The sequence below is a fragment of the Choloepus didactylus genome, chromosome 3 (assembly GCF_015220235.1).
Source record: "Choloepus didactylus isolate mChoDid1 chromosome 3, mChoDid1.pri, whole genome shotgun sequence".
Lineage (NCBI taxonomy): Eukaryota > Metazoa > Chordata > Mammalia > Pilosa > Megalonychidae > Choloepus > Choloepus didactylus.
Genome location: NC_051309.1, coordinates 113881056 through 113900182, shown reverse-complemented (window position 1 = coordinate 113900182; position 19127 = coordinate 113881056). Strand labels below are relative to the sequence as shown.

The 19127-nt window shown below is 37.2% G+C and overlaps 1 long non-coding RNA gene across 1 annotated transcript in view; it reads right to left on the bottom strand.

Moving 5' to 3' along the window:
• The window catches only part of LOC119529729, a 152635-nt gene that overhangs the window by 129143 nt on the left and 4365 nt on the right, over nucleotides 1-19127 (bottom strand). The window lies entirely within an intron of this gene.

The following is a 19127-nucleotide window of genomic DNA, read 5'->3' as shown; positions in this document are numbered from 1 at the left end:
GGACAGAGTCCATGATTATAGTGAGGGAGATAAGCAAGATGAGGAGATGAATACATAATGTGATTCCTTACGCAGGTTGGATTCTCCGGGAAGCATAATCTGAGCTGAAGTATAGTTTGTATGATACTTATTAGAGAGTGCTGGAAACAATACCAGGGTGAATGGAAGCATAATTAAACAAAGACTGAAATTGAGCTGTGAAGCAGGCCTGGTGAAAGCCTTGGTTGATTGAATGGGGATGTCTGGAACTGAACTGGCCCATCAGAGTATCCCTGCACTAGACCAAAATGGATCTGTCATTTGATGTGGGCTGCTAGGGAAGGGTGTGTCCTTGGGTGAGGCAGCTCTTTGTAGCTAAGGCAATCCCTGAAGGAGCTAAGAACTAAAGGCATCTGCTAGCACTCCAGCAGCTGGGGCAACAAGTCCTTCTTTGAAGGGGGGATTTGGGTGGTGCCTCTGTCCATCACAATACCTAAAACAAACTATGTTCTAACTCAAAAGCTGTAAACATTGATATGTTATTATATATGCATGGAGAAAAGTAGGTGATAAACGTTGGTCATGGGGAAAGCAGTTGGGCTAGAGGTAATGTAAGTAATCAAAATAAAACAAAAGGCAAAAAATACTAATAACAAAAAAGAAGAAATATGATCTTATTCAGGTAAAATTAAAACTGTATTAACATAATGCTTAGAGAGGAGTATTAAAGGCTGTTCATCTAATGGTATTTATTTATGCATTGTGATTTTACCTCTTTAATATGCTTCTCTATGCTCTTCGATTAAAAAGATATTTATTGTTTAGATAATTTGAAAAATTATAAAACCATTTAAACTTTTGTATTGAATGAGATAATCATTGGATATACTTAAAATAAGGCCTTAAGTTTTCAGAAAGTAGGTTTCAAAAATATTTAGATTGCATAACAAGAAGCTCTAAAAGGCAAGATGGTTTTAGAGGCATTGGAGTGTTACAAAACTTCATACCACCTAGCAGTTAAAGTTAATAAACCTTCATATGCTACATGCATCTATTCAACTGTTTTTTGAGTGTCTTTAATGAACCAGACTCTATTCTAGGGCCTTGGGATATGCTGGTAAAGAAAGCTAACAAACATTCCTGCCCTCATGGATCTCATACTCTACAGAGAGAAAAGAGAAAATAAACTATAAGGACAATAAATGGGTTAATTATATGGTAAGTTAAAAGTTGTTGAAAGCCAGTTTCTGGGGAAGCAGACTGTCAGACTCTGTGATTTCATTCAGCATTTTTTTTAGGAGAATGCTCTTGGGAAGAACAGCTGAGTGGGAAGGGGAACAGGGAGGAAATAGACACAAATAGCCCAAAGTCACCAATTAGCAGCCATAAATTAAAGATTAAGCAACACTTACTGTGACCCCTGTTGAAAGAATTTCCTCTCTGGGAATATGACCTCTAGGCCTTCAGAATCTCAGGTTGGGTTACCTTCAGATTTTATTTTGATTCAGGGCCGAAGGATTAACATAGTGTTGGATCAAGACTGTAAATGTATACTATTGTCCATTCAAAGTGAATGCAGTTGATTTTTACCACCTATTCTGAAGGAGTGGCAAGAACACCCTGGCTGGATCCCTTACTGCATGCCGAGGACCTGGGACATTTTTAACCACCTCTGGCAAAGATACTACATCCAGTCAAGCAACTGCAATTGGGGATTCTTCCAGGCTGAGTTTCCGGTAAGCAGGAGACTGTAAACTTCCAGGATCCATCTGGGTTTTGTAGGGGCCCAAATGGTGAATTAAATGTAGATAAAATGTGAGTCACCACTCCTGAATCTGTTGTATCTTTAATAGTGGTAATAATCTCTGCTTATTCTCCCCAAGTTGCAATATCATTACATTCTTGACCACTGTGAGGGTGAAGTTTCAGGGATTTTGCCTTTCCCAAGATGATAACTCTTAACCTACAGGCCAAGGAACCAATGTGGGGGGTATTTTAAAAAACTAAGTATGTCTATTCTGGTTGTGCATTTGGAGACCAAGTGAGTCATTAAAACCAGTGGTCCCAGTGAACCCATGGTGAGCCAGACCTAGGACTTGATTCCATTGTTGTATTTCTCCTCTCCCCTCAATAAGAGTCCCTTCATGTTACTCTGGGCCACTAGATATCTATGTCAATTTAGATCCTGTATCTAACAGATCTCAAAATGTCTGAGTATTCTCCCTTACTCCAGAGTACAATTACACCAGTAAATGACCAAAGTCTGTTTGGAGGGTGAGGGAGAATCGTTAGTGTGTACACTTGTTGTGGTATTGCAGGTTTCTTCCTTCTCTGATACTAGCGTCTCCTCTGATGAACTAGTTCCAGGTCTGAAAAGTGGCTTAGCTCTAGAATCTGGGCAAGGAATGGAACTTTTTAATGGAACAACTGCCCTTAGCCTCCTGATCATCCATCCTGATTTCTTTCGGTTGTGTAGAGTGAACAGCACATTTGTTGGCTTCCCATATATCTTGTCCCTGGAGATGCTGCGTTCTGTTAACCATCTCTGTAGCTCTCTTCAGGACCTACCCTGACTGCCACTCTGACCTTGCTACTCATTACAATAATTGTCCCAACTGTTTCACCACGGGTCAGCCCTGCCGCCTGGCCTCTATTAACTAAGGGTCCTATGAATAGCAATAGTATCAGTGAGCCCAGTTTAACAGCTTCCTCTGCATCCCTGAGTTATCACTGATGCCCATGTCCCTCTCACCAGCATATTCCTAGTTCCTTTGGTACATGGAATTTACTCTCATGGATCATAGTGATCTGGTAGGGTTTCTGACTTATCAGTGTAACCTGACTAGCATACCCACTTCTGTGAGCTCTTTGATCCCTTCTTCAACTATTAGCTACAGTCCTGGCTCTTCTACCTCTCAGAATGTAGGCAATCATTATCTCCAAGCTTCTAGGAGTCAAACTTACAGCTTGTTTTCCTCATCTCTTAGGGATCTTGCATGAGTTTTAAACCCTGTAACTCACCCCAATATACTCCCTTTTATACAGATTTATGTTTCACCCCCTTTGATCCAATAGCTTCAGAATCCAATCCTGCATGTACTCTCCTGGATCCTGCCAGTATATACTGGCTAACTTTTGTCATTCCTTCAGGCTATTGTCCCTTTCCCACTTTATCAGACTGAGCACTTCCTCAGATGATTTAGATTGTGACTTCACCCTAGTTATTGGCTTAATAACCAGGAGGAGAGGTGGGGACATATCCTAGAAGGAGCACATGTTGTCTTACATGGAAGATACCTCAAACAAAGGTAGGCTAGTCCTTAACAGGGAGGAATGTATCATTTTGACAGTCTCCGAGGGTTCAGGGGAATCTGGAGACTCAATGTTTTGAAGTGCTACAACCCAGAAATACACATCCCAGTTTTCAGAAACTTATGTCTTGCCAATGGGAGAACTGACCTTGGGGTTGAGGATTTTACTGTCACTACAGCTCTGCTCCTCTAATTAAATCCTGAATCTTCAGCTTATGTTCCCCAGGACACCCTCTGGGCTTCATAATTTTACTTTTATTAGTAATTAATCACTCTCAAATTTTCATTGCCATTCTCTAATATATCAATGGACCCCCCAAAAATCTCATTCTAAAGACCTCAAAATCACCGAAATTCTCGAACTCCTGAAATACTGCACTTGCCAGTGAATTCCTTTCAATGTCTTTCTGTTCCCAGTTCTGCACCAGTGAAAAATGTGATAATTTCATGACAACCAGATGTCTGAACCTAATAGTACTCTATTCCCACTGATGGGTAGTAATTGCCATCTGGCTGGCAGGTGATCCGGTTCCAAAAATCCCATTATAGAGTCTGGTTCCTAGGACCAATTCCAAAATAACTGCCATAGGCTAAGTTCCCTGAATTTATGATACTTGTTTACAGAAGATCTATTGAGAAGAGGTCTTAGGAATGACATCTGTGAGGGAAGAGAGTAGGATTGGGTAGAAGAGAAGTTGAACTGTGATGCAGTGGCAACATCGGACTCTCCTGATTGATCCTACAGGGAGCCCTAGGGTTTGGCTGAACCTTCAGAGATGTCCCAACTTGAGGCATGAGGAACAGAGATTTATGGCTCTTGCACAGACTAGTCATTGTATGTTGGCCTTCAATGGGAGTGGACATGTAGTTGAACAGGCTTCTCTTTTAGTTGAGGGCACTTGTTGGAGAGGACCTCAGCTTAGGGTCATAAGCCATCACCACTTGGGGAATGAGTGGCACAGTCCTGAAACTAGATAGTGCAGTACAATTTTTACTAGAAAAGTTGATAAGTTCTATGGGGGAAAAAAATAAAGCAATTAAGTAAAGAAGATCAGAGTGACTGGATTGGCATGGGAGAAAGTGTTGGGTTGGAATTTCAACATGTTGGACAGTGAAGTTCTCATTGTGAAGAAAACATTTGAGCAAAGACTTGAAGTTAGTCATGCTGAAACCTGAAGGAAGCATGTTCTTGGGAAAGGGAATGACCAGTACAGATCCCGAAAAAGGAGACTGTCATGTGTGTTAGAAGACATGAAACTGGATAAATCCAGAAACAACAAGTTTCAGCATTATGCCTTTCATACAAGATTATCTAAACAACCTTCAACAACTTGTAAAGCTATATCACACAATACTCATCACCACGTACATGTACAGAATAAAACCTGAACCAGAAAGATACACCCAAAATTAATTATTGAGTTAGCACTGGAGAGAGAGACAGGGAGAAGGTAATGGGAAAGGAGCGCAAACAGGGCTTCAAATCTACCTGCAATTTTTATTTATTTTAAAAAATCTAAAGAACTTGAGGAAAGAATTAATGTTAAATCTATGTGAAGATTATATGGTATTAATTATATTATTCCTTATACTTTTCTTCAAATACTTGATATATTTCATAGTAAAAAAAGGAGAAAAGTCAATAGGTGGGCCAGAGACTTGGAGATTACGGTGACTGATTGAACGTCAAGAATTCTGTATGGTGCATCCCTTTTCCTAACTACCACAATGTTGACATCCTTGAGCCTAGTGGTAATTTATGTAATTAAATTTTCTCTCTTTTTCATCAATCCTTTTACCCTGAATAATGACCCTGTTCTTCTAAGCTACAAGTCCCATCCTGGTTTATTTCAAAATTTTAAAAAATACATTAAAAATGCATTCTTTCCAGGGCCTTTAATCATATCGTCTTGATGAAGTCTGGCCACACTGACCAGGCCAATCATCAGTCTGTTTTATCCAAAACCACATTTCCTCTCTTCTGCTTCTGAGCAGCAAAAAATCCAGTACAAAGATATAAATTTATTCTTTTTAGGTTGAACGAGCAATATTGCTTTCAACATATTTACTCTTCCCTAGCTTACTTAATTGAATTAAGTCAACACATATTCACTGAGCATGTAATATGTTCCAGGTATTCATTCTGTTAGGTACTAGATTCTCTCCTTGCTTCCCAAAGTAAATGTTTCAGTTATCTATGAATGTTTTTATGTGTTACAGCTACATTCACTCCTTCAGTTTTACCTCCTGTCTCAATGAAAGAGTAGAGGTTATCAGACTTAAAATATCTCTTTTTAAATCCCTATTGTGCCGGTTTGGATGTATCATCTCCCCCAAAATGCCATGTTCTTTGATGCAATCTTGTGGGGGCAGATGTATTAGTGTTGATTAGGTTGGAATCCTTTGATTAACTGTTTCCATGGAGATGTGACTCTATCAACTGTGGGTGAGACCTTTGGATAATTTCCATGGAGGTGTTACCCCACCCATTCAGGGTGGGTCTTAATTGAATCACTGGAGTCCTATACAAGTGTTCACAGACAGAAAGAGGTGCTGCAGCCAAGAAAGACACTTTGAAGAATGCACAGGAGCTGAGGGTGGAGCTGCAACACAACCTGGGATCAGCAGATGCCAGCCACATGCCTTCTCAGCTAACAGAGGTTTTCTGGATGTCATTGGCCTTCCTTAACTGAAGTTATACTTGTATTAATATCTTCATTTGGACATTTTCATGGCAAACTGGAACACCTATCATCTCAAAGTTTACTTCTACAGTTCCTTGTTGAGGTTTGCTAAAGCTGCTATTATGCAAAATGCCAGATACAGATTGGCTTTTATAAGGGGGGTTTATTAGGGTATAAATTTACAGTTCTAAGGCAAAGAAGTGTTCAGACCAAGGTATCAACAAGAGGATAGCTTCACTGAAGAAAGGCTGATGTTGTCCAGAACACCTCTGTCAGCTGGGAAGGCATGTGGCTGGTGTCTACTCATCCTTTGCTCCTGGGTTCTGGTTTCAAAATGGCTTTCTCCAAAATGTCTCTTGGCTTCTGTCTCTCTTAGCTTCTCTCAGCTCTCTGTTTGGTTTTCCTGGGGAATTTCTCTCTAAGCATCTGGGAGGACTCACTTAACTTCTCTGGGGCAAACTCTGGGCTTCATCTCTTAACTTAGCATCTCCAAATGTCCTTCTGTCTGCATCTCTAAGCGTCTCCAAGTGTTAGCCTCTGTGTTGGCTCTTGAGCTCTCTTAAGTACTCCACTGAACTAACCAAGACCCACCTTGAATGGGCAGGGCCACACCTCCATGGAAATGATCTAAACAAAATGTCTTACCTACAGATGGATGAGTCCCATCTCCATGTAAACAACCTAATCAAAAAGTCACACCGTAATCAAAAAGACTAATGTCTGCCCCCACAAGATTGCATTAAAGAACATGGCTTTTCTGGGGGACGTAATAGATCCAAACTGGCACAACTCTCATTTCTCCTCTCTGCTTCTCCATCCATTTGCCCTTTTTTTTTTTTTCAGAAGATCATTCTTACTCATTCCCAAGGCTGGTTCTATCATTTTGGCTTCTGATTCAATTCTTAAATTTCTTTTGCAATTTAATACATTAATTATTCTCTCTCATACTTTTAATATTACTCTCATTTATTTATACTCTAAAAAAGTGAGCAACTTCTATATGGCAGGCATTATTCATGTCATTAAACAAAGCAATGCCTGGACTCTTATGTACCTTGCATTCTGTGAGCAGTGACAAGACATTTTTTTAATGTATAGTTTTTATATTAGGAGGAAAAATAAAACAGGTGAGAGAAATACAGAGTGCTAAGTTGTAGGGTGACATTTTAAAAAGAGAAAACATGGCAGTTCTCACTGAGAAGGAGCATCTGAGTAATAACATGAAGGAAGTGAGGGAAGAAGCCAAATGGATGTTGGGGATGAGCACTCAGGGCAGAGAGAACCCCATTGCAAAGGTCTTGAGGCAGAACAAGCCTGAGCTGTTCCAGGAATAGCAAGGAGGCTGGAGTGGCTGAGGGCAGAGGAAAAGAGATAGAGAAGTAAAAGGAGGCCAGGTTATTTAGGCCCTTTATAACCACTATAGAAACTTTGTCTTTTGCTCTTAGAGAAATGGGAAGCCACTGGGATTTTCACACAGAGGCTCAAAAAAATCTGACTTTTAAGTTAACATGGTCACTGTAGGTGTGGCATCTATAATAGATGCCACAGCAAGAGTGGGGAAGGAGGAGACCAATCAGCGGCTTCTCTGAGTGCGAGAGGTTGGTAGTATGTACCAAGTTGCTGGCAGCCAAGGGCTAAGAAATGGTCCAATTCTTGATATATTTGGAAAGTGGGGCAAATAGGATTTGCTGATGAATTAGATGTGGAACAGGAGAGTCAAAGAGGAGCTGAGAATGACACAAAGTTTTCTGATTCCAGCAATTGGAATGATGGAGTTGCCATTAAGTGAGGGAGAATTTGGGGGAGAGAGGTGTTCAATTCTAGATCATTTGATTTTATAATGACTATTAACCATCTACTTGGAATTCTCAAGTAGTTAGATATAAAACTCTAGCCTGGAGATTTACATTTTGGAATCTATAGGTTATAGATGGAATTTAAAGCCATGACAATGGATGAGATCAGCAAAGAAATGAGTGTAGACAGATTTTAAAAAAAGAAGATCTAAAGATTAACCCCTGTGTCACTCCAGTGTTAAGAAGTTAGCAAGATAGAAGAAGGTAAACCAGGAGAGTGTGGTTTCTAAAGCAAAGTGAAGAAAATGTCAAATGCTACTGATGGGTCAAATAAGCAGAAGAATGAAATTGACCTTTGGATTTAACAAGGTACAAGGCTTTGGAAATCTTGACAAGGGGCTGATTGGAGCGAGTTCAAGAGATAAAGGAAAGAGAGAGATTGTGACATTGCATATATACCATTCTTTCAAGAAATTCCTGGGTCTCATTTGCCATCGTTTCTCTTCCTTAGGTCACTTTATTGCAACCACTCAACAACACATCGTCTGTGGGCTCTGCAATACGCTCATGTTCCCAGTTTTTGCTTACACTATTTCTTCTACACCAAATATTCTTTCTCCCTTTCTCTGTTTGTTGGTCAGTCCATTTCAAAGAAGATTTCTTTTGTGAGGTAAACTCCAGCCCCCAAATCATCCAACTGTTTCTACTTCCTTACATTGCAGTCTACGTATACTTCCAAAATAGCAGATTTCACAGTTTGATTTTTGTTGTACTTGCTTTACATACATTCATTTAAATTATTCTTGTCTTAAAAAAAGAAGTGAAATAAATAATTGTCATAAAAACTGTGTGTGTATGTGTGCATGTGTGTGCTGTCTACCTGTCTGAGTACTTTCTACTAGATTATTAGTCTCTTGGAGGCAGGACATTATATGTTAGTCACTTTTTCCTTCCCTTGGTGCTTCATATTGTGTTGTACAATAACTGGTGCTCAAGAACAATTTTTTTCCAATTAAAATGTAATAGGGAATAATACAGGCCACAAAGGAAGAGCAAATGAATAAAGTGATGACAGCAGAATATAAATTCTACAAGGATAGGAATTTTTAAATGTTTTATCTTTGGGTATGCCATAAAAACTCATTGAGTGAAAAAAAAACAATACAGTTTTCACACTTAAATTTTAACACTTAACCTTGAGCAACATACAGGCTTGTATATGAAGGGTGAAGTTTTTCACATCCCAATTTAAAGGGCACTTTGAAGAAATGGAGGCTATTTTTCTCACGGACAACATTTTAGAAATATTCTGAACAGACATAAAGGAGAAAGAATGTTTTCTCATATATAATATTACAAAAAAAATTCTTCCTTTTACTGATCTTTTAGATTTAAAGAATGCTTATGCTCCTTAATTTTATTCAATTTTTAAAATCAATCACTCTCATGCTGAATATTTTTAAATGAGTATGACACTTTGCATGGATCCCATAAATAAACAAAACGTGCACAGCTTTGTTTATGTTAGGAACCTTCTGCTAAGTGTTGCTTCTATTTATTTACTTTTAAATTATGCCAGATTTTTGCAAATTTGAGTCAGCTTGGGGACCAACTTGAAATTTTGAAGACTGGCTATTTAGTTTGTCTTTGATACCTACCAAATATGTTAAAGTAACAGTTTGAAGGGCCAGCAGAAGGTGTAAGAGGAAAATATTCACGGTATACTGAATTATGGAAATAGATGTGGCTCACCATAACATGCTTATCACTCCTCTTAATTTAATTTCCTTTAACTTCCTCATTCTCTTTTTCTCCTCATATTCAGAGTTTTCAGCCCCCATTTCCTTATTTTTCAACTCAGATGCTTCCTGATATGTAAAGCACAGTACAAAATGTCTGGTATGATGAACATGAGATAGGATGCAACAGGGATAAGTAGATAAATCAGAACTTTGCCTAGAAAGTCATGTTACTAAAAACAGGCATCCATAACTGAAAGTATAATTCACTAATTCATTCACAATAAAGATCTAGCATCCATAAACTGACTTCCTCTTATCATACACAATCTGGCAGGATCCATGAGATTTAGGACTGGCTAGCTTTCCCAAGAAAGCAGAAATCAAGTGATAGAGTTATGGTTTAGAGGCAGCAGACACTGGTATTTGTTTCACCAACATCCGCCCATTCCCCTTACTCCGGTTTCCTCTTTCTTAACTGAATCATGATTATGTTCAAGTATTTCCTAGGTTCTGCACCGCCATGTGCTTCAGGAAAAGTGAATCCCATCCCAAACTCCAAGGATTAAATTAATCTCATTCCCTTTGCCAGTGGTTGGTTTAGGTGACCTAATTTTGGTCAATAAGATCTAAGGGAAAGTCTGCTGTAGAACCTCTAGAAAAGTTCCTCAGTCTAAAAATGCCGATATAAAACAAGTCCATCCTTCCCTTTTCCTGGATGCTTTTTATGTCTGGATATGAGGGCTGGAACTGCTGCAGCAATAAACTTTGAGGGAAACCTGCCCAAGGGAAAAGCCAAGGCAATGGGGTGACAGTGACAAGACAGGAAGAGCCTGCATCACCCATGGCATCCCTAAGCCAGGTTGTTCTTTCCTGGAGCCTGCCCCACCTTGAACCTCATCTTTTAGGCCAGTTTGAGTATTTTTTTTGTCTTACCTGTCCTCAATAGAACCCTGTCTACCCTCTTTCTACCCATGGTTGAAGAATAAAATTATTTTATGTTTTCTGTAAGGAAAGGATGTCTATATGTAGATTTCTTTTGCAAGTAGATTAGTGGGCAGTAAAATATAAAGGGATTAACTTCAGTCGGGCATTGTTCAAGTTTTGGATTCTTGGAATTTGTCAAAGAAAGGCGTGTGAATCAATTGATGCTACCATTTGGGTAAGAGAGTTGTTGGCTCTATCTATTCTAATTGTTTCTTTTCACTAATGTAAGGTATCCCAAAATTACAAGAATAGAAAATCTTTAAAAATAGAAACACTCAAAAGGAAATGCCATCATATCTTCCTGTATTTTAAAAAAGCCAAGTTACAAGTAGGTAGAAATAAATGCTCTAACATTTATAAAATATTAGTAGTTAACAGAGAGAGACTAGGGTGAGAACAGCGGGCCCCCTCTTTCAAAAGGTAGTTATAACCCAAAGAAAAAACACATTTTCACAGCTATCCAACATACATCACTCTTTTAGTCATTTTGTTAATTTTCAATTAAATATAGCTCATGATACTGCTGCAGTGGTTATCACAATTAAAATTTGCTTATTATTTACATTCTATTTGATATCAAAAAGTAGTCCATATTGGAATGTCTTTTAGGTGAAAATTGATCCACACAAAAAAAAGAATACAGATAAAATTGAATATAACCTCAAACAATCTGGAAAAAGTCTTATGGAATATAATTTCACAGATAGGATGCTGATTTTTAATACTTAAAGAAGAATAATTAATAAAAGCGGTCATGATATTCATTGCTTTATACAATTGACTTAGAGCTGGAACACTGAGCAGGCCTTTTCCGGCACCTAGAATACATTCATGCAAACCAGACCCACTAGAACAGGGCTTTGGCCAGGCCTTGTTGTGCAGTGAACAACTAGCACAAATGTACTGAGAGACCCTGAATTGCAAATTCCAGTGCTTTCTATGGATAGGTATTAGAAAAGAGGGAGAGTTAAGAATGAACTAGAAACTCCATCAATAATAGCGACTCCAGCTAATATTTCCAGGAGGGAATTCAGAACCAGTGTTTGCATTTCTTCTAATTTTTCAAAGAAACTGGAAGTCTAATTCAGTTTTGTTTTGTTTTGTGTTTTTTAACACCATGGACACAAACAACTGGTGTGTGAGGACCAAATACAAACTGTGGACTGGCAGTTTATGACTGTACCTTAAAGGAAATGTGTAGCTGTAACTACTTATCCAGATACTACTGTTAATTACAATCCTGTAGATTCAAGAATGTTTGAGCTCCTGTAGTGATAGTGCAATCTGAGGGAAGTAGGACAGAAATGCTATTTTTCATCCAAAGTAAATTTCAAGTAAAAAAAGACTATAGATGGATGTGGAGGAAGAAAAAATACAATAAGTGTGATATTAACTCTGAATAAGAAAGAAAAGGAATGTGTACAGTTAAATAGTATGTGGGAAGAAAGGAGTTGTGATTTTTGGGCAGTTTGCCTTTTTATACCATTCCACTAAATAGCTCCAACACTTTGCTAACATTAATTAAACCTCACAAACCCTGTGAGACAGGTAATAACTATAATTAAACTGATATACCAGGTAGGTAAAAAGAGACTCAGAATGCCCAAGGTCATAGTGAGATTGTGTGGCCCAGTTCAGCAGACAAACCACATGTTCTTAAAACATTACTTCCATGAAAAAGGCTTTCCTAGCTTTCTCTCTCAATCTCTCTCTCAATCTTTCTCTCTCTCTTTCTCTTTTTCAATGTTTAGATAAAGAAGGTATAATGATAGCATAAATAAACTTGATCATTGAGAAGTTAAACTATAAGTTGATTATGTTAACAAACACAATATGGAAAAATACCTAAATGAATGATCTATAGTACATAAATAACATATATAATATGCAGATTCCATTTCCATTAATTGCCTTTATTTAAATATTTCCATTTAAATTGCCAGTTTAGCTAAATGCATCAGTAAATCAAGAAATCAACGCACGTAAAGCATTCTCCATACTGCACAACAGCGTAGAAAAGACCGTCATTAGTTTGGAAAGAGAACACAACAGACAGACAGAAGAAACTCTTCTTGTTGCTATAACTACGGCATAACAAAGGCCAGCACTCAAAAAAAAAAAAAAAAAAAAAAAAATCTTCCTGGCTTGAACGTTAACAACTCAGGAGGGATATTATCTCAAATTCTTCTTCTCAAAAAGAAAGATAAATATCTATTATTTTAAAAGGATTAATTGAAGAAAACTAAACATTAGAAATATGTATTTTACAAAGTCAAACATAAAGAATGGTTTTAATTTGAAATAAACTATTGAGACTAATAAACCTGTGCTTTTGCAAATGGGGATATCCAGGTTATACTCCATGACAAAATCTCAAGTTCAGAAGAAAAATAAATAAAATAGCATGTATTTATGAAACATTTATTGTATTCAAAAAATGCAAATTCAAAAATTATAATTTAAATTAACATTTAATAGAAAATAGTTTAAATAATTTTATTTCAAAGTTTTACAGAGCTTTAAAAATATGACTGATAATCCTAATTTTCTGTCTCTTAAGAGGTGAATTTTATAAACAACTTCATTATTAAAAATTCTTGGAGGTTTTTATGTGTGGGTGTTTTAAAATAATTTGGCATGTCTTTGTCTGATAATTTGAAAATTCAGAAACTTTTTAACAAAATGCCCAGTTTCTGCATGTACTCCTCATTTTAAACACAGGGTTTGTTTCTTCTCTTTGAGGAGAGCATGGGCTACCTATGTTATTGGGCTTGGGGTACTAACTGAGAATAAGGGAAGGGGTTGACAGAGGGGACTCTGTTACTTGCTTTGCAGTGTTCTGTAAATCCTGTCAGATAAGACGTGTGTGCACAAGAGAATGACTGAAAGGGGAAGGAACTGACACTGCTTCACGCTGGACGGCTGTCCTGGGAGTGTGGACTGCCGTGAGATTGAGCCTTTGTCAACAGAGCTATATGAAGTGTTTTCTGGCCAACTCACAATGGCCAATTTCACCACAAGATGTCCAAACTTCATATTATCTTACCATTACCTATCTGTTTTAAGGGATACATATTGCAGAAAGCACAAGGGTAGCCCCACATCTAGTCTAAGGCAAATTTTCCTGGGAAAAAAAGCCAACGTTGAATGCCTTGCATACTGCCAAAAACAATTTGGGGCTCACATTGCAAATGTGTGTTTGGAGCTGTTAGTATCAGTAAGCTACTTACCGTGACTTTGTATTTTGTACCAAAAATGACCCCTTATTTCTTTCAAGTGCAAATACTTTGAAAAAGTGTGGAGTATTATTGCTTGGATTTTCTAATAAGCCAGTGAACAAAGCATACCAAATATCTATGGTAAAGTGTAAGGATGCCTATACCAAATCAAAATAAAGCTGAGTTAGGGAGCCCATGGAGGAAGTGTTCTTCTGGGACTTCTTTTTCTAGCCAACTGTTGTTTAAATTGCATGGATTCCTGTTTTGGAGGGCAATTCCTCTCTTACTGCCATGGAGTACCAGATATGTAATTTTAAAGAAATGAGAATTTACATGATGAGAAAGAGTACCATGAATTAATAAGAACGGAGCCAGAATGATGTGATGTGGCTAAAAATATTTCTGAATATTAAGGTAGTAATTGGTACATATTTTTCTAGTGTTCAAACTGTATATAAAAAAGGTGAATATGTGCATTTAGTTAGCTCAGTTGATTTGAATATGGTGCTAATGAGGCCAAGGTAATGGGTTTAACCCTAGGAACCATTATTTTCATTATCCACCATAGTCACAGATTTTATCCATAACCATGGTCAACCATTCCATAAATACATCCTGTTAGTCATTAGAAACACCACGTAAGAGAATGTAAACAGTTTAAAACAAATGTAGTATTGCTGAAAAACAGCTCAAAGGACATGACCTACTGTTGGCAGGTTAAGAGCACCAGCTTTGAATATGAAGGTCAGCATTGCAGTAAAGTTGTATCGATATTTAATTAGAAGTGAAAGAAAATGACAAGTGTGCAGAATATTGATTTCAAGAAATAATTTCATCAAATCCCAGTTGTTGAGCCACCAAGAAAACATCTGAAATGATCCTTAAAAGAATGTTCTCTTAAGGGATTTAAAATATTATTTCATTATAATGTAGCACTTCTTTTAAGCAAAAAGTCTCTTTTATGTAAATAACAGTAACTTCATCTCAGTTTATGGATCTTTATTAATTTAAAAAATATATATTTTTTGTTTCTGATGGTGGTATGGGGAACGGTACTTTCTAGGAGAAGTGAATCTTATGGAAAAGAGGGTTCACAGAGAGAATGATAGGAGATTTGATTCAAAAGGTGGGACAAATTGGAGAAGGGCTTTGAAAGCAATTTTGTGGACTTTGCATTTTAGCCTATAGACAATGAAGAACTTGCATCCATGTTTTGCTTAAGTTATTTTCTTTCCATGTACATGGCACAAAAATGTTCGGAACTTGTCATGTGTATTAGGTAGGGAGTACAAAGCTGAAAAATATAAAATCCCAGATGTCAAGGTTCTCAAATTTTGGTAAAGAAGACTGGTGAATGAAAATCCCAGGTAGCAGCAGTTGAAGAAACATTAAAGAAATTATACACTATTTATTGTATTGCATATTCCTTAGGTAAAGGGTGTGTTTGCTGTGTTGTATTCACAGGGTGAACTACTAAGGAAAGAACTCCTCAGAGACTGTAAACAGGAACTAGGAAGGTGGGTTCTAGGATGTCAGATAAGAGAGATCCAAACATCTTGACCTGGATGTTTGGTAGTTTTGTGATTATATGGGGAACACGTTGTTTGAGCGGGGGTGGTTAAAGGTTATCTCCCAATTTTGACATCACCAGCAGACAAGTTGCCAGTGACTTAGATCTAACTCTAAGTCAGTTTATTTAAGATCTATAGTTTTCCTCTCTATTCTTCAGTAAATTCTTGTATGAATATTCTAATCTTGTCTTGGCTTTCACACAGGTATTTAAGACAGCATAATTTGTTCACAGTTGCCAAACTTTCCCCAAAGTCATTAAGGCTGCTCTTAATCCCTAAGGGTGATAATCAGCAATAGGGGTTCCCAAGGGAAAAGAAATCTCAAAGTCAAATTCAAGGCTGTGTGGTCTACTTAACCTCCCTAGCAGGTTATTCTCCTTCCACTGTCACTTTGTGGAGGAGAATGTAGCTGTCCAGAAAAATTCCTTCTATAATCCACCATCATAAAGTTCCCTTTAGGAAGTGGCTGCCCAGAAATCTTTGCAGCTAGATGTGACATGTGACTAATCCTTAACAATTGCTTGTGAGCTGCAGTGCTATATGCTACCTCAAGACCAATACTTTTAAGAAGCGATTGTGCCTCCCACATGCCTTTCTGCCATCCTGATGTAGTTGATAAACAGTTCCTCATGGATGGCAAAGCCCCAAGATGGAAGGAAACTGGGTTCATGAATCACAGAGGACAGTTGTCCTCTGACCTGAAGTTTCTACCCTGGATTGTCACTTGAGTAAAAAATAAACCTCAATCATTTTTTAGCTGATAAATTTGGGGTCTATTTGTCACAGCAGGATAATCTGCCTTTTTAGAAGTTCTGGGATTTTGATGATGAAATTGAAAATCATGATAGAAAGCAGCCGTTTAAAGATATTTGATTAGCACCACACAAAATTTCTGCAGAGAAGGGGACACTTTTCAGGTGATACACATGTTGGGAATTTTTATTTTCCCATCAAGATATCTATGAAGTCTACTTCATAGATCCTACTTCAGATCACAAAGCACATAAAGCAGAGTAAAAGCATAAAGTCATTTCCAGGTAATTTGAACCCGTAGCAGGCATTTTACTGAAGAAACAAATCTTAAGTTTTAGTGATTCATAGAACTTGTGGACCCTGAACAACAGTTAACAGAGGACTAAGTGTTCTCTGCAATTACTATAAAAACTTGGCACACCATCCTGGAAAAGACAACATAGGACAAAGAATAATGTGAGACATGATAGATATGCATATGTCAAAACTAGTATAAAAAAGTAAAGGACATGAGGTAGACCAGAAAAGAGGTATTTTCCCTTATCACATTTGGCTAAGGCTATAATCCATTTCCCTGTCGGAAGTCCATGGATATCATATCAGAGCTTTGCAGTATATTGTTTATAATTTGTTGTACAAATCTATATGTTTGAGTTAATGTCATATTAATGAAGAATCCACAATCACAACTAAAGGTAAGATTCTAGCATCCAGCGTGGGCAGAAAAGGCAATTGCTGTTCTTTCAGATTGGTGTTTTAACAAAGCTATCTTTAATATTATATGATATAAAAATTAATATTGATAGACTAGGGTAGAGGTTTATAAGCAGCTTTGGAGATAGTTTTCTACAAACTTTGAAAACTTCTCTCAAATTGGGTTCAAATTTCAGCTCTGCTACATACTGACTTTGTGATCTAATGTAGGTTTCCCTGAGCCTCAATTTTCTCACTTGTAAAAATGGAATTAATAGTAAACAACACATAGGGTTATTGCAAGGACAAAATAAAGTATCTGAAATTAGTTAGTACAGTGTCTGACAGTGCTGAGCCATTAATCATAGCTATAGCTACTATTATCAATTAAGACTTGTTTTTTTTTTTCTTTATAAGCTACAGAATAAAATTTGTTGGAATTTAGAGCTTGTTTTCTCCCATTTGTTTAAGCTTTCATTTTGAAAATGAAAGCACATAAAAGGAAAGCACACTGAACAAGAGAGAGCATGAAGTCTTTACTCCATTGGATTCTAAAAATTATTTATTTACAAACTTTGAAAACTTCTCTCACTGGAGTGATATTTTAAATAGTTTGAGTAGATCTTTAATAATCTATCATTTTTCCAGGTTTTCACTCATTAAAAAAAGTGACTACAGTTTGCTGATAAATTTCCTATGATGCTCACTTCAGAAAAGTTTCAAATGGAAAATGCCCTTCGTTGCTTTTAAAAAGCATTAATATAAAGAATAAAAATGTTATCAGTTGACTTAAGTAATTATTAATTATGCAGTCATGTTGTCTTTAAATCCCAAATAACCAGTTTGATTGAATTGAAAACCAAACTTATTCTATGACATGCACATTACTCAATGGGTCTCAAAGTACACTGGCTGGTGCCCACTATTTAAACAGCACCTTCATTCTGCACGCCACAGTTCTTAACATCTCATCAACAATCTATCCTCTGTAATTGGTGGAATCTTGATATGGTCAAAGTGGATCTTTTGAAAATTCAAATAAATATGGTTTAAAATGTCTTTTCAGCATTTTGTTACTATAAAGGAAACAACTCTTTATGATTCTTTTGCTCCTTCTCTGAAACTATACTATTATTTTAGAATGTAGAGTTTTAATTTTAATACAAACTTTTTACTTTGCTTTTTAACACTAATATAAACAATCTGAAAACAACGATTTTTTTTTCTTTCCTAGTATTATAACAGCTTTAGCTACTAAAATTTTTTCTCTTCTGGAAAAATTTACCAAAAAAAAAAAAAAAAGATTCAAAGGATTCATAGTTTTATATCTTATTTCATAGCTCTTTCTCCTGCAAAATACTTTGTTTCAATAGCAGGATAGCAGGTATCCAGGAAGATCTCATTTTGTTTAAGGCAGCAGTGAAGAGGTTAATCCAAAACTGCATTTATGAGTGACTTTTATTTATATTGACTTGTGGTAGAAGATTTGTATTTCAATTACTAAACTTTTATCACAAGTGACGAGAAGTGAAACATTAATCATATATAAAATATATATTTATAATATATAAATTGATTTACTTATATATATAAATTAAGTTAGATATAAAAGTAGTTTTTGTTGGAATAAAGTTTGGAATTAAAAATAAGTCAGTAAGTTAAAAATCGAATTCAATACTTAGAACTACCAGATGGAATAGTAAAAGAGGGAGGTGAGCTTGATGGTGAAGGGAGAGAGAGAGAGGGAGGGAGGGAGAGAGAGAGAGAGGAGGGAGGGAGAAGGAGGCAGAGAGAGAAAAGGGAAAGGAGAGACGTGGGGAGACAGACTTTTGCGGGGGGGGCGGGGCGAGAGAGAGAAAGAGAGAGAGGGAATATTGATTTTGACTGGTATTACTCAGGCGTCACCAATTTCTTATATTCTGGCTTAAAAATGTTTAAAGGGTCTGAATAACTAGAAAACACCGATCCATTTCTCCTTCCTCTAAAGATCTCAATGATAATGATTTTTTAAAAAGTATTTCTGAGTATATCAGGAAAATTATTTAAAAGGCATGATAGGGTGCAAACTAAGAGCATTCTTCAAACACGACCTTTTCTCTGTTTCTTGTATTGCTCTTCTCAGTCCAGCCAGAAACCCAGACAAGTTTATTTACACACACATACGCACACGCACACACATCCCGCACGCAGAGAGAGTGGCGGAAACGCCCTCTTTCCATCCCTTCCAAACAATTATCTCGGAGAGCAAAAGAAAATAATCAACAGCCCTCTGTGCTCGGCGGCTGAGTCGGAGAGCCGGGCGCGAGGAGGGAGGGCGATCCGCAGGCGAGCAGGGAAACGTGGCTCCTCTACCGAGGAGAGGATTTGTGAAGAGGAGCGCTGGCCCGCGTGCGCCT